Here is a 16566-nt window from a genome sequence, read left to right as displayed (position 1 = left end):
TCTACAAATTTTATTGATTTGGGCTTTACATTGAGGTCTATGATCAATTTTGAATTAACTTTTTTTTTTTTTAATTTATGTTTGGCTGTGTTGGGTCTTCGTTTCTGTGCGAGGGCTTTCTCTAGTTGCGGCAAGTGGGGGCCACTCTTCATCACGGTGCGCGGGCCTCTCACTATCGCAGCCTCTCATGTTGCGGAGCACAGGCTCCAGACGCGCAGGCTCAGTAGTTGTGGCTCACGGGCCCAGTTGCTCCGCGGGATGTGGGATCTTCCCAGACCAGGGCTCGAACCCGTGTCCCCTGCACTGGCAGGCAGATTCTCAACCACTGCACCACCAGGGAAGCCCTGAATTAACTTTTATATATGATATATGGTATGGATTTAGTTTTTTGTATATGAATCTCAAATTGTTCCGCACCATTTGTTGAAAAGACTAAACTTTTTTCCATTTAATTGACTTGGCACCATACTCAAAAATTAATTGATCATATTTTCCGTTCTGTGTTAAGTCCTCTCTGTTCTTCTGTTCTAGGACCTTTGCATTTCCATATAAATTTTAAAACCAGCTTGTCACTCTCTACAAATTGCCAGCTGGGATTCTGATTGAGATTGCACTGAATCTATACCTTTAGAGAAAACTGACAACAATATTGAGTCTTCCGGGCTTCCCTGGTGGTGCAGTGGTTGAGAATCTGCCTGCCAATGCGGGGGACACGGGTTCGAGCCCTGGTCTGGGAAAATCCCCCATGCCGTGGAGCAACTAGGCCTGTGAGCCACAATTACTGAGCCTGCGCGTCTGGAGCCTGTGCTCCACAACAAGAGAGGCCGCAATGGTGAGAGGCCCGTGCACCGCGATGAAGAGTGGCACCCGGTCGCCGCAACTAGAGAAAGCCCTCGCACAGAAACGAAGACCCAACACAGCCAAAAATAAATAAATAAATATTAAAAAAAAAAAAAAATTGAGTCTTCCAATCCTTGAACACAATATTTCTTCATTTATTTAGGTTTTCCTTAATTTCTCTCAGTAATATTTTATAGCTTCCAGTGTAGAAGTCTTATATATCTTTTAGAAAACTTATCCTAGGTACTGAATATTTTTAATTTTACTATAAATAGTATTCTTTTAAAATTTCAACTTCTGACTGTTCATTTCCTAGTATATAGAAATATAATTGACTTTTCTGTATTGATCTTGTATCCTACAACTTCGCTAAGTGCACTTAATTTTTCTAGTAGCTTTTTCTTTCTTTTTTCTTAGAAATCATAGGCAATCATGTCATCTGTGAATAAAGAATTTTACTTCTTCTCTTCCAATCTGGATACCTTTTATTTCTTTTTCCTGTCTGATTGTACTGGCTAGAACCTCAAGTACAATGTTGAATAGAAGTGGTGACTCACAATGGACATCTTGCCTGTTCCTGATCTCAGAAGGGAAAGATTTAGTCTTTCAGTATTAAGTATGATTTCAGCTATTGGTTTTTCATGGATGTTCTTTATCAGATTAAGGAAGTTACCTTCTATTCCTAGTTCTTTGAGAGTTTTTAATGTTGATTTTGTTAAATGCATTTACTGAGTTGATCATATGGTTTTCTGTTTTTACTTTATTGACATGGTACATGATATTGATTTTCAAATGTTAAACCAACCTTGCATTCCTGGGACAAATCCCATTTGGTCATTGTATTTTATCTTTTTATAAGTTGTTGGAGTCAATTTGCTAAAATTTTGTTAAGAATTTTGCAACTATGTTCATGAGGGATATTGGTCTGTAACTTTCTTTTCTTGCAATGTATTTGGTTTTAGTATCAAGACAATGCCACTGTCATGGAATGAGTTAAGAAGTATTCCCTCCATGAATTTTATGGAAGAATTTGCATAAACTTGGTATTATGACTTCCCTAAATATTTGCTAGAATTCATCAGGGAAGTCATCTGGGCCCAGAGTTTTCTTTGGGGAAATTCAATTCTTTAATAGATATAAGACTACTCAGGCTATTCACACCTTCTTGAGTGGGCATTGGTATCTTGCGTCTTTCAAAGAATCTGCCCACTTCATCTAAGAGTCTAATGTATTGATGTAAAGTAATTCATACCATTCTTTCATGTATCATTTTTAAAACTATAGTATCTGCAGCTTTGTTGACTCTTTCATTCCTGATCTTGATAACTTGTGTCTTCTCTTTTTCCTGATCCAACAGGATAAAGGTTTATCAGTTTTATTGGTCTTCTCAAAGAACCAGCTTTTGATTTCATTAGCTTTCTCTACTGTTTTTCTACTTCATGGTTTCAGCTTTTATCTTTAACTCATTTCTTCTGCTTACTATGGGTTTAATTTTCTCCTTTTTTCTAGTTTCTTAAGGTAGAAGCTGAGGACAATGATGTGCAACCTTACATTTTCTCTAATATAGGTATTTAGTGAATTTTCCCCTGAACATTACATTAGCTACCTCCCACAAATTTTGATATGTTGCATTTTCAATCAGTACAAAATACTTTCTAAATTCATCTTTGATTTTTTTTTCCTTTGACCCATGAGTTTCTTAAAAGTATGTTTCTAAATATTTAGGGGTTTTCCAGGTATCTTTCTGTTACTGATTTTAAATTAAATTCCCTTTCAGTCAGATGACATACTTTTTATGATTTAAGTAATTTTAAATTTATTGATACTATTTTATGGACCAAAATGTAACCTTTATTAGTAAATGTTCTTTGTGCAATTGAACAAAATGTGTATTCTGCTGTATTGGGTAGAATGTCATATAAATGTCAATTAGATCAACTGGTTGATAATTTTTAACTCTTCTAAATCATTACTAATTTTTTGTCTACTTGTTCAATCAGTTATTGAGAAGTAAGGTATTGAAATCTCCAACTATAACTGTGGATCTATTTCTCCTTTCAGTTCTATTAAATTTCTGGTTCATGTATTTCTAAACTCTGTTATTAGGTACAATACATATTTAGTACTATTAATTCAACTTGATGAACTGACCACTTTATCTTATGAAATGACCTTCTTTATCCCTGGTAATAGTCTTTGTTCTAAAATCTAATTTCTCTGAAATTAATATAGTTGTTCCAACTTTCCTGATTAGTAATAGCATGGAATATCTTTTTCCAACCTTTTATTTTTAATCTATTTGTATCTTACTATGTATCAGAGGTTTCTTATAGGCAACATGCAGTTAAGTCTTGCTTTTTTACCAAATCTAATAAGCTCTGCCGTTTAACTGGATTGTTTAGATGGTTCATAGCTAATATAAGTATTGATATAGTTTGGTGTAAATCTAACATTTTGCTATTTGTTTTCTATTTGTCATCTGTTCTTTGTTCCATTTTTCCTCTTTTTATTTTTAAGATCTCTAGATTTATAGTTTTTATCAAATTTGGAAATTTTTGACCATTATTTCTTCAAAAAATTTTTCTGAACCTCCTTCTCTCCTTGAGACTACAATTACATGTATATTAGGCCACCTAAAGTTGTCTCACAGCTCACTGATGCTCTATTCATTTTTTCCTAGTCTTTATCTCCTTTCTGAGTTTTATTTTGGATAGTTTGTATTGCTATGGCTTCAAGTTTACTAATCTTTCCTCTTGCACTGTCTAATTTGTTGTAAATCCCATGTAGTTTATTTTTCATCTTGCACATTGTAGTTTTCATCTCTAGGTGTTCAATTTAGGTCTCAAATATATTTTATATCTGCATTTAACATTCTCAATCTTTCCTCTACTTTCTTGAATATATGGCATATAGCCAAAACTGTTTTAATGTTTTTGTCCACTAATTCTATCACTTGTGTCATTTCTGGGTTGGTTTCTATTTTTTAATTTTCCTCCTCATGGATTGCTTCATTACAAGTCTGATGCTTTTGACTGGAGGCCAAATGTAAATTTTACCTTGGTGAGAGCTAGGTATTTTTTTCCTCCAGTTTTATTGAGATATAATTGACATATAGCACTGTATGAGTTGAAGGTGTACAGCATAATGGTTTGACTTACATATATCATGAAATAATTATCACAATAAGTTTAGTGAACACCCATCATCTCATATAGATACAAAATTAAATAGAAAATTCCTTGTGATGAGAACTCTCAGGATTTACTCTCTTAACAAGTTTCCTATATAACATACAGTAGTGTTAATTATATTCATCATGTTGTACATTACATCCCTAGTACTCATTTATCCTGTAACTCGGAGTTTATACCTTTTGACTGCCTACATCCAATTCCCCTCCTCCTGCCCCTGCCTCTGGTAACCACAAAGCTGGTCTCTTTTTCTATGAGTTTGTTTTTGAAGTACAATTGACCTAAAACACTATGTTAGTTCCTGTTACACAACACAGTGATTCGGTATTTCTATATGTTTCAAAATGATCATCACAATAAGTCTAATGATCACCACAATAAGTCTAGTTACAATAGGTCACCATACAAAGATATTACAGTTATTGACTATATTCCCCACACTGTACATTTCATACCCTTGACTCATTTTTTTTCTGCAACCAGAAGTTTGTACCTCTTAATTTCTCTCACCTATTTCTTTCTTCCCCCTACTCCCTTCCTCTCTGGAAACTCCCCACTTGTTCTCTGTATCTATAACACTGTCTCCGTTTTGTTATGTTTGTTCATTTGTTTTGTTTTTAGATTCCACATGTAAGTGAAATCATATAGTATTTATCTCTCTCTGGTTTATTTCCCATAGCATAATACCCTCTACATCCATGTTGTCACAAATGGTATAAAGATCACATCTTCTTTATCCTTTCATCTACTGATGGGTAACTAGGTTGCTTCCATATCTTGGCTATTGTAAATAATGCTGCAATGAACATATGGGTACATGTATCTTTTCTAATTAGTATTTTGTTTTCTTTGGAAAAATACGCAGGAGTGGAATTGCTGGATCATATAGTAGTTCTATTTTTAATTTTCTAAAGAATCTCCATACTGTTTTCCATAGTGGCTGCACCAATCTATATTCCCACCAACAGTGCACAAGGGTTCCCTTTTCTCCACATCCTCACCAACACTTGTTATTTGATAATACAGTGCTAGATATTTTTGTATAACTATACATATTGAGCTTTGTTCTGGGATGCAGTTAAATTACTTGGAAACAGTTTGATCCTTTTGAGGCCTATTTTTAAGCTTTGTTAGAAGGGATCACCACAGTCTATAGTTTAGGGCTACATTTGCACCACTGCTGGGGCAATACCCTCTGAGTACTCTACCCAATGTTCTGTGACTTATGAGGTTTTTTCCTCTGGCTGGTGCGAACACAAACTATTTTTAACCCTGAAAAAGAATCAGGGATTATCCCCTCTACTCCTTTTGGGTGGTTCCTGGCTTCAGGTAGCTTCCACACAACATAAGTACTAATCACTACTCATATGAAGACTTAAGGGAGACTCTCTGCAGACCTTTGGAGTTTCCTCCTTGTGCAGCTCTCTCTTCTCCAAACTATAGCCTCCTTGGCCTCCAGCTCTGTCTCCTCAACTAGGGAGACTGATGGGCTCTCCCTGGGATTCCCCTCCTTATGCTGCAGCCTAGAAACTCTCTCCAGGCAGTAAGCTAGGATGATTGTAGAGTTCATCTGTTTGTTTCTGCTTTCTTGGGAATCACTGTCCTGTGCTGCCAGTTGCACAGTGTTTGAAACTTCATATAGTATTTCTGGGGTTTTTGTTTGTTTGTTAGTTACGTGATTACAGCCAAGAGAGTAAATCCAATCTCTGTTATTCCACCTTGGCCAGAAGCACAAGCCCACAAGTATATTTTTAAGCCAGAAAAAGGGAGAAACAGTAAAAAGACAAAAGTACTATGAATGGAATTTCAAGTGGCAAGAAAATACCTTATAAAATAAACATTATTTAGAACTAATTTTGACAGTCTGAAATTTGAAGGATATAGTTTTTCCACGACAATACAAAAGTCAAAGCCTGTAACTGACAGTAAGACATCTCTCTCCTAAAATGGCAGGTACTTGATCTTAAAACAGCAGTCAAAACTATGGTTTTGTGCATATTTCTGGAAATTTGGATAATTGTGGTATCTCATTTTTTCTTTAATCTATGTAAGAAAATGATAAGTTTAAGCCTTATGAGAATAAAAACATTATGATTTTACATTTCTAAATGCCATTAATAAATATACCACAATTTTTAAAAATCTGAGTTAAAAACTGTTTTCCCCTTCCTTTGATTAATTCAACTAAAAAAATACATTGTTAATCATCTTAATACTTCAAAGTCATAATGCTACAAAAAAGTTGGCTTGTGGTTGACACTGGTATTACAGTCTTTAGCAGGTCTATAAAACTTGCTTTTGTTTTGGAACAAACCTCAAATGGACACCTATTATATGCAAAAAATAATAATAAACTGAGATTTTAACACTGCTTCAACTGGAAAGAAAGCCCCCAAACTTTAGAACATGCACACTCTGTAGTGTTACTTACAAACAACATAGGAAGAGCAGGCTGTCACCAAGTCACGTGGCTTGTTTCTCTGTGTGTCTATTTAAACTTTTAACTAGCCCTAGCACCACCTGCAGATCTCTGCCCTCAGCATATGATTTCATAAGAAAACAACATATACAGCTGCAAAGAAATTGATAGAACACAACAAGGGCAGAGAAGGCCATAAAGAGCTCTGCTTGGATGACTCCCCCCCACCCCAAATCACCTTTCATCAAAGTGACTTCTGTGGCTCAGACTGCATTATCTGGCTCCTTGCCCTCATGCTACTCAATCACAATTCTTTCCATTTCTCAATGGCAATTATACAGACTAGCCAGATTCCAAAAATTTCACCTAAATGTTCTGAGGAAAGTCTTAGCTAGCATGTGAGGGAGGGCTTTTAATGGAGAGTGAGAAGGCGAAAAAGAAACTGAAGGAAACTGATTGGCGACAGAAAGGAGCATTCATGCAGCTGAGTGTTAAATCTGAGACTGGCTCATTCTAACCATAACGTTATGCCCCAGCTCTTCACTTTCATACATTCTTCCTGGAAAGTTAGGTAACTTTGGTTTTTAGCTACAGAGCTAAGAGTTGCCTCTTGAGTTAAAAAAAAGTATTCTATTAGCCAAAACTTAAAATTTTAAAATTATATAGTTATATATTACAGAAAGTTTGAGAAACAAAGAAAGGAGAAAAGAATTCACCATAATCCCAACATTACAATTCAGGAGGTCTTTTTTAAAAACAGGCTTTATTATTATTATTTTTTTTACAAAGCAGTTTTTTAAAAAAATTTTATTTATTTATTTATTTATTTTTGGCTGTGTTGGGTCTTCGCCTCTGCGCGAGGGCTTTCTCCAGTTGCGGCAAGTGGGGGTCACTCTTCATCGCAGTGCAGGGGCCACTCTTTATCGCGGTGCGCGGGCCTCCCACCACTGTGGCCTCTCCCGTTGCGGAGCACAGGCTCCAGACGCGCAGGCTCAGCAATTGTGGCTCACGGGCCCAGTTGCTCCGCGGCACGCGGGATCCTACCAGGCCAGGGCCCGAACCCGTGTCCCCTGCACTGGCAGGCAGACTCTCAACCACTGCGCCACCAGGGAAGCCCCAGACTTTATTTTTAAGAGCAGTTATAGGTTCACAGCAAACAGAATAAAATAGCCAAAACAACCTTGAAAAGAACAAAGTTGGGAGGACTCACGTCATGGTTCTAAAACTTACTAAAAAGTGACAGTAATCAAGACAGTGTGGTACGAGGATGAGGACAGACACATAGATCAATGGAATAGAATTGAGAGCTGATAAATAAACTCTTAACCTTATGGACAACTGATATTTGAAAAAGGTGCCAAGAAAATTCAGTGGGAGAAAGAACAGCCTTTTCAACAAATGGTGCTGGATCTCCATATGCAAAAGATTACAAAGTTGGACACCCCACCTCACACAGTATACAAAAAGGAACTCAAAATTGACCAAAGACCTCAGTGTAAGAGCAAAAACTATCAAACTCTTAGAAGAAAACACAGGGGTCAATCTTCATTGACCTTGGATTAGGCAATGTTTTCTTATGTGAAACTGAAAGCAATAAACAAAATTGATAAATTAGACTTCATGAAAATTAAAAACTTTTGTGCTACAAAGGACACCATCAAGAAAGTGAAAACACAACACAATAGGATGGGAGAAAAATTTTGCAAATCATGTATCTGATAATGAGATTGTATCTAGAATATACTAAGAACTCCTTTAACTCAATAACAGAAAATAACTCAGTTAAAAAAGGGGCAAAGGATTCAAACAGACATTTCTCCAAATAAGATTTACAAATGGCCAATAAGCACATGAAAAGATGCTCAACATCATTAGTCATCAGGGAAATGCAAATCAAAACCACAATGCGATACTACTCCATACCCACTAGCATGGCTATTAGCAAAGAGACAGATAATAACAAGTATTGACAAAGATGTGGAGAAGGTGAAACCCTCATGCATTGCTAGTGGAAAGGTAAAATGATGCAGCTGCTTTGGAAAACAGTCTGGCAGTTCCTCTAAAAGTTAAACAGTTATCATTTGATCAACAATTCCAAGAAAAATGAAAACATGTCCACACAAAAACTTGTACATGAATGTTCATAACAGCATTATTCATAATAGCTAAAGAGTAGAAACAACCCAAATGTTCATTAGTTAATGATGGATAAACAAAATGTGGTATATCCATACAGTGGAATATTATTCAGCAATGAAAAGCAGTGAAGTACTGATAACATGCTACAACATGGATGAACCATGAAATATTATGCTAAATGAAAGCCAGACACAAAATGCCATATTTTGTACAATTCCATTTATATGAAATGTCCAGAATAGGCAAATCTATAGCGACAGAAAATAGACTGGTGATCTTCTAGGGTAACGGGGAAATTGGGAGTGACTGCTAACGGGTATGAGATTTCTTTGGGGGTGATAAAGTGTTCTGAAGTGGGATAATGGTAATAGTTGTATAACTCTGTGAATATACTGGAAACTACTGACTTGTACACTTTAAAAGGGGTGAATATTATGCTATGTGAATTTTATTTCAATAAATCTATTCTATTATCCAGCTTTCTATTATTCTATCGAATGGATGGACCATAATTAATGATATACATTGCTTCCAACTTATCTATTCTACGTAACACTGCTGTGAAGAGTTTTGTGCCTAGGCTTTTACCATATCATATAATTAAGGGTATGAATTCTGTTAGTAGGAATCTTGGCTTGACAACATAGCAGCTGTATGATCTCGGGCAAGTCAGTTAACTTCTTTGTGCCTCAATTTCCCCATATATGACATGAGGTTAACAGTATTCACACCTCTTGGAATTCTGATAATTAAATTAAGTAACGCATGTAAAGGGCTCTGCATGGTGCCTGTCACATAGTAAACTATCAACATTAGTGGTAGAGGTAGCTATTATAATTGTTATTCTAGTTTGTGCTATTTTCTGAAGATGACTTCTAGAAGTGATATCACCACCTCAAAAAACATGTACATTTATATGCCTGAATACATTCTGCCAAACTACATTTCAAAAGGGGTGCACTAGTTTTTGGCACTAGTAGTAAATATATGAGAGAACCAGAGTAATCAGGCCATCATCAACATTATGTTATAATAAATTTGTTTTGTTAATTTAATAGGCATCTCACTTTAACTGTTCATTTTTGCTGCTTTTGGTCCTTAGCAGCTTGAAACCCAATAGTTTTCTAATTATCATATGAATCCTGCATACCTGGAGCATCTACTGAACGTGAAATCTGTACAAGACCCTATCCTGGGGGCTACAATGGAAACTGAAAATGAGTAAGGCCAAGGATTTTGTGTGAGGTAAGGCAAAGAAACATTTTAATTCAAGGTAACTATGATTAAGTATAACCGAGCTATGAAGTATTTATGAGAGTAGGGAAAAGATAGCAGTTTATAAAGGTTTATAAAGTAAAGACGGCAGTGTTTGAGCTGGCTCTTGAAGGGTGGGCATAATTTCAACCGGCAAGGGTGTGGCAAGAGTAAAATCAAGGCTGGTAAAAGAACACAGCACATTCCAAGACTATGTGGCTTGAGTACAAAGTGGCTAGGGGAGGGAACGGTGACAGAACAAGGTACAGGGTGCTCTGGGAACACAAAGAGGACCCTCTAAAACAGAGCCAATGACCATGGGAGCTGAGGAGGAGAGTTTCTCCCAGGGCAAACAGCATGTAGAAAAACACAAAGACACAAATCATCGTGACCCATGCAGGGAACTGCACGTAATCCAATTTAGCTAAAGTGAAGTGTACATGTGGGAAGGAGGCCGATGATGCTAAATAAATAGGCAGAGACCTGACTGTGAAGGACCTTGTGTGCCAGAATAAGGCATTTGAACTTTATTCCAAAGGAAATAGAGAACTGAAGCATTTTAAAGAAAAGAAGTGACAATCAGACTGACTTCAAAAAAATTTTTCTCTGGCAATCCTCCAAGAGCTTCCCATCTCACACAGAATAAAACCCAGTCCTTCTTATGCTTAAAACCCCACATGCTGGTCAGTGGCTATCTCTGAAATTATTTCCTATTGCTCCTCCTCTCACTCACTCTGCTTTTGTGACACTGGCCTTCTTGCTGTACCCTTCAATATACCCCTACTCAGGGCTTCTGCACTTGCTGTCCCCTCTGCCTGGAACTCTTGCCCCAAACAGCTGCATAGTTTGCTCCCTCACTTCCGTCAGGTCTCTGTTCAAACACTTTCTTATCAGAAAGGCCCTCCCTATTACCCAATATAAAAGAGCAAGAAACAATGGCAATCAATCCTACCATTTTTTTTCCTCCACTTACCACCCGGCACATGTATTTATCTGTAAGTTTCCCATCTCTCTTTACTAGAATATAAGTTCCAGGATGGATCCTCTCAATTACCCTGATATAGGAACTGTTATTAGCGTTTCCAGATGTCGAAATTCAGGGGCATAATATTGCTAGCGCACAGTGGAACGAGGCAGAACGACTCCTGAGCCTGCACTCGAACCATTTCACACACTGACTCAAGTGAAGTTGCAGGTTCCTGGCTTTGATTCTAGATTATTTCCAGTGAATAGGCTCCATCCAGACAAGCACCAAGATAGTGTACTCTAAATTGACGCTATGTTCTTCTAAAAAGATATGCATTCTTATCATTTGTTATTAGCCAAGTTTCAATCGCCAGGAAACATTTTTAAAACGGTCAGTTAAAATGCACGAGGTATCTGGACTTTTATCTATCCAAATATAAGCTGTACTTTTTCTTGTTTTAGACCCACAGATATTAAAACAAGATGAAAAGATTTTATGAAACTAGAAGGAACATAGCACATGACACCAAAACTACTTTTCCAAGAGTTTTTTTCAAGTATAATAGTCAACTTCAGGAATAAAACTGCCTCCATCTTTAAAATATTCACACCAAAATTTTCTGAGGTATTACACCAAAGAAAGAACATGGTGGCTACCTGGAAAACATCCAGTAAATACAGTATCATATGTAGAGAAAAAGAATGAAGGTGAGCTCCCAGTAACATTGCTCCTGATTCTTTTCCTACTCCTCAGATTACCTACTTCTTTCCTTGATCATTCTTTCATCCCATCTCCTATTATTGCAAGTATCTCTTTTCAAAATGTAGTTTTCACTCAACAGCTTTTCCCCTGTCAACCACTTCATACCAGAACTCATCCACTCTTAATTTCAAATATGGCCTCTATTAAGATAACTTCCAGATCTAGTTTTAATTTCTCCCTCTTCCCTTCTCCTGTTTTTAATCTCTCCCAAATTGCCTGGCTATAGATATTCAATACTTCAGGACCCTTTTATATCCCTATTTTTTAAAGAAAATTCACTTTTTCAAAATTGGCTCCTTCTCCATTTACTTTATCATCTGTATTGTCTGGCTATTCTCCTACAACTTTAATTTTTCTCCATTTAATCAACAGGACCTGCCAACTGTTCATTGTGTTTCCTACTATCTTACTTTCCAATTCCATAGCTATCACCACATTCTGGGTTTTCTTCCTTTCCTTCCTGAGTCACCACAGCCCTCCAGCTGACCTGCCTACCTCCAGCCTACTCCCTTCTATTCATGCTGTACATACTGCCAGTAAACCTCTCTCACACGGTACACACCCCAGTTCAAGGACTTAAAATAGTTCCATAATAATAGCATAATAAAACTAAACTTCTCAAATCTTCCACATCTGGATCAGTGCAATGCACACTATAGGTCTGTATAGAGTACAGTCCACCATCTTTCACTTGACTTCAACTACTTATGTCAGAGAGTGGGAATATATGACTTAATCCATCATCTTCTGACAACTCAAATTACCATAAGGATTCATCTTCAAAAGCTGAACCCTTCTAATCCACAAAATGAAAGTATGTAGTTATCAAAAAATAACACCTCATATCCTTAAATGAGAGTGCAAAGTAGTATACTATCTTTAAGGGTGAATTTTCCAACATCTATAAAAAGTGTTAAGTGCAAATATCCTTTAGCCCAGCAATGGCACTTCCGGGAAATTACCTATAGATATTCTCACAGGAGAAAACAAAATTATATGTGGAAGGAATATTAAACACAACATTGTTGTAATGGTTAAAAAAAAGGGGGGGGGAACAATTGAAATTTCCTTAATTGACTATTATTATACATCTCCACAATGGAATATTATGCAGCAATTAAAAATAAAGAAGCAGGACTTCCCTGGTGGCGTAGTGGTTAAGAATACACCTGCTAATGCAGGGGACATGGGTTTCAGCCCTGGTCCGGGAAGATCCCACATGCCGTGGAGCAACTAAGCCCATGTGCCACAACTACTGAGCCTGCGCTCCAGAGCCTGTGAGCCACAACTACTGAGCCCGCATGCCACAACTACTGAAGACTGCGCACCTGGAGCTCATGCTCCGTAACAAGGGAAGCCACTGCAATGAGAAGCCCACGCACCGCAACAAAGAGTAACTCCCACTCACCGCAACTAGAGAAAGCCCGCACGCAGCAACAAAGACCCAACGCAGCCAAAAATAAATAAATAAAAATTTTAAAAATAAAAAAAATAAAGAAGCAGTTATATATGAATTGATAGGGAAAGATGTTTAAGAATGGCATGAAGAGGGGAAAAAGCAAGTTATACAACAGTGTAAATTACTATTCTATTTGTATGAAGAAAATGCATATACATTTGTAAATGCAAGAAAGTATCTAGAAAAAATATACCAACCATTAATAGTAGCAAATTCTGGAGAATGGAATTCAGGGGAAGAAACAAGGGATTTTTACTTTTTGTACTGTGTGTGTGTGCATGTACGTACACACATACGTATCTTTTAAAAAAATAATCAATTTATTCAATTTTCATTTTTAAAAAAGGGCAGAGCACAGCAAAGACTCTTAACTTTGGATGAATATAATTGATCTTGATTATCCACAGTGCAGGAAATATGAGCTACTCAAAGTGCTTAATGAGAAACTCATCCATTCATTCAGCAACTATTTATGGAACACTTACTATGTGTCAGGCGTCGTGCCTGATGATACTGCCATAATGGTGAACAAGACAGACCTAGTCCCTGCTCCATTTTTCCTGTTTCCCCTGTAAGAACCACTCTGACTTCCAGGTCTGTGTTCTCATTATGCCTATTATGCCTACAGTTTCCCATTAAATAGATACAAATTAATAGAATAATTACATCAAACAAAAACAAAGGCTTTAAATGTTATTAACTCCTATTTCCTTCATAATTAATTTAAAAAGTTAACAGAAACACAATTTGTGAAAGAACACTTGAAGAAGCACCATTTCAAATAAACAAAATTTAAAAAGTAATTTAGATGTTAAATGAAATTTAAGGGAAATTAGCTAAGAAAATTCAAAAGAAAAAAACATTATAGGAAATTTTTATTTTCTTCATTGATTTATATTTACTTACTAAATTCTTCTACAATAACCATGTACTATACAATAAGAAGGAAGTAAAAGTTGTTCTTGAAAAGAACCCTCTGTTGCAACAACAGATCAGCTACTGCCTAAAGTCCAACCCCCTAACCCATTATACCAGGCCCTTTATGGTCTGGCCTTGTCAAGACTCCTTGTTTTGTCAGCCCAGAGCCCATTCCACCCTCTGCTGCAAACAGCATTCTGGGACTTTCCACGGGGGAATCACTGCTCCTTACCTCCTGGGGTGGGCCCAATCCCCAGTCTCTGCCAGTCAGAGCTTCTTATCCCCTTGGCCACCCCAGCACTTCAGAGGTGAACACATGACCCTAACAGATCCAAATCCAAATCATCCTGAAAAGAGGCTAATTTTAATGAGGCTATTAAAATGATTATAAGTGCTGACATATAATACAGCTAAATTTCCTAAAAGAACTTTGTAATAAATAGAATTCTCATTTAATGTGGTCCCTGAATATTCTGTGTGACTATAACTTCAAATCACAAAACTGGCAGTGAAAACAGTCATAACTGATCTCTTTTGTTGAAACAGAACAGCAACAAAAATACAATATTAGAAAATTCCCATTTCTAAAAAGCTACTAAAACTTGATGCTGTCTCAAAGAATGTTGAAACCATATAAATCACATCCTGTTAAAATAGCTAAGTACAGAAACAGTAAGAAAATACAGGTTACGCAGCATATGCGTTAATCACTTATCCTCTGACAGAAATCTTTTAAACAACTTCAAAAATAAAGCTCCTACAGGTAGTATTTCATGAGGCACCTAAAATGCCACAATCCTAAAACAAACAAAAAAACCCCCAAACCCAAGCATTTGAAATATATTTAACTTTTAAAATAATTTTTATCAGGACTTCCCTGGTGGTCCAGTGGGTAGGACTCCGTACTCCCAATGCAGGGGGGCCCAGGTTCGATCCCTGGTCGGGAAACTAGATCCCACGTGCCACAACAAAGACCCGGAGCAGCCAAAATAAATAAATAAATAAAAATTGTTTAAAAATCACCTTTATTAAAAAAAAATAATAATTTTTATCAGTTAACCATTTTCCTTTCAACACTAAGAAAACTATAGAGTATATTAATAAATTACAGGGGAACAAACTTCAATGCAATATGAGAAAATAAAACTTAACCATTAGAATTTCCTAAGAGTGAAATGGACTGTCTTGTAAAACAGGGACCTCTCCTTCCCTGGAACTAAAACTAAAACCAAAACTCTGTAATTCTCTGAAAATAAGATATCCTTGAAGAATTCAACTGCTGTGCCAGCTGTTTTATTTCTTGAGAGTATAGCTGAACACATATAATAATCCATTGCATTTTTTCTAGCATTGCACAATTTTCCTGGCACACAATGTGCATACTGTATTTATTATCATATTTAAGCATCTGACAGCATTGTTATAAGAATCCATAATATTATTCTCTAACTAAATGCACACATAAATTTTTCAGTCTTCAAACAGCCATGGATTTCAGTAGTTAAGTATCATATATATTTTTTCCACAAAGTCTAAATACAATACATTTCCTGAACTTTTAGCTTTCAGTTTCCTGTTCGTCAATGGCTACAATTCTAGAGGCAATACATAAACACACCCTAGCCATGGTATTTCCACTCTTGACAACAGTGGATGTGAACTTAATATGACCAAATATAACTACAGTGCATATAAATGGTATATCACAGCTAACACAGCAATAGCAGGAATTAAGCTATAAAATGGAAATATAAATTATATTCCTTATTAAGAATTCACATAACCTCCTTTTATAACTTATAACTCAGAAAAAGTTTCTCTCCCATGAAAAACTGATAAGCTTTCTTTATCAGACAATAACTATGAAACCCATCCTGTTTCCTTTTTTCTCCTGCTTGCCAGGAAGCTCAGAGCTAAATTTAATGTTCAAATACAGAAAATATTTTGCCTCAGATTATTGCTGTAAAGATTTCTTTCCACTCCCTCATCCTGCTCATTATTTCTCAAGTGATTTATGCTTAATTTCTGACTTTGTTTTTAATGTTTCTTGCCTTTTTAGTTTTAATTACAAGCTATCAAATCTTTTCAATGAATAGAATATAGAGTATAAAGAAACTTAATTTAAAAGATTATATCTTTACATCACTGAATAATCTGTTAATCCAATTTATATAAAATGTAGGTCCTAAAATGTATATTTATTTTCCCCTTTCAAAGTTAATTGTTTCACATAATTCATGATTCACTTTTAGAAAAGTCATTGGCAAGTTTTCAAAATAAAAGACTGATAAAATGACACAAGGATCAAAACAAATTACTAAATGAGGGACACTAGATTAGGAGGATTAGTAATTTTTAAATGTTTTTAATTTACTAACAAAATTGGTCTGGCAAAGCTAGATTGTCATAAAAAATTAACTCACATAAAGTGTACTAAAATCTTATTTACTGTTATCAGCATTTTAGATGCAAAATAGACAACAGCTATAAAAATATTTAAATAGCCTAGGAATCTTAAGAAAAGAGGGAAACTCGGTCACACTTGTTTAGAAACTATAGACACACACACATATGAAAATATTCAGTATATGGTAATACCAAAAAGTTTGTTAAGTGG

General features: G+C 36.1%; 1 protein-coding gene across 6 annotated transcripts in view; it reads right to left on the bottom strand.

Annotated features, from left to right (window-relative positions):
* Nucleotides 1-16566, bottom strand: part of FKBP5 (FKBP prolyl isomerase 5) — a 100865-nt gene that overhangs the window by 69475 nt on the left and 14824 nt on the right. The gene's annotated exons all lie outside the window — the stretch shown is intronic.

The sequence above is a fragment of the Balaenoptera physalus genome, assembly GCF_965194825.1.
Source record: "Balaenoptera physalus genome assembly, chromosome: 11".
Classification (NCBI taxonomy): Eukaryota; Metazoa; Chordata; class Mammalia; order Artiodactyla; family Balaenopteridae; genus Balaenoptera; species Balaenoptera physalus.
The sequence above is the reverse complement of the archived record's forward strand: the minus strand, read 5'-3'. Positions and strand labels throughout refer to the sequence as shown.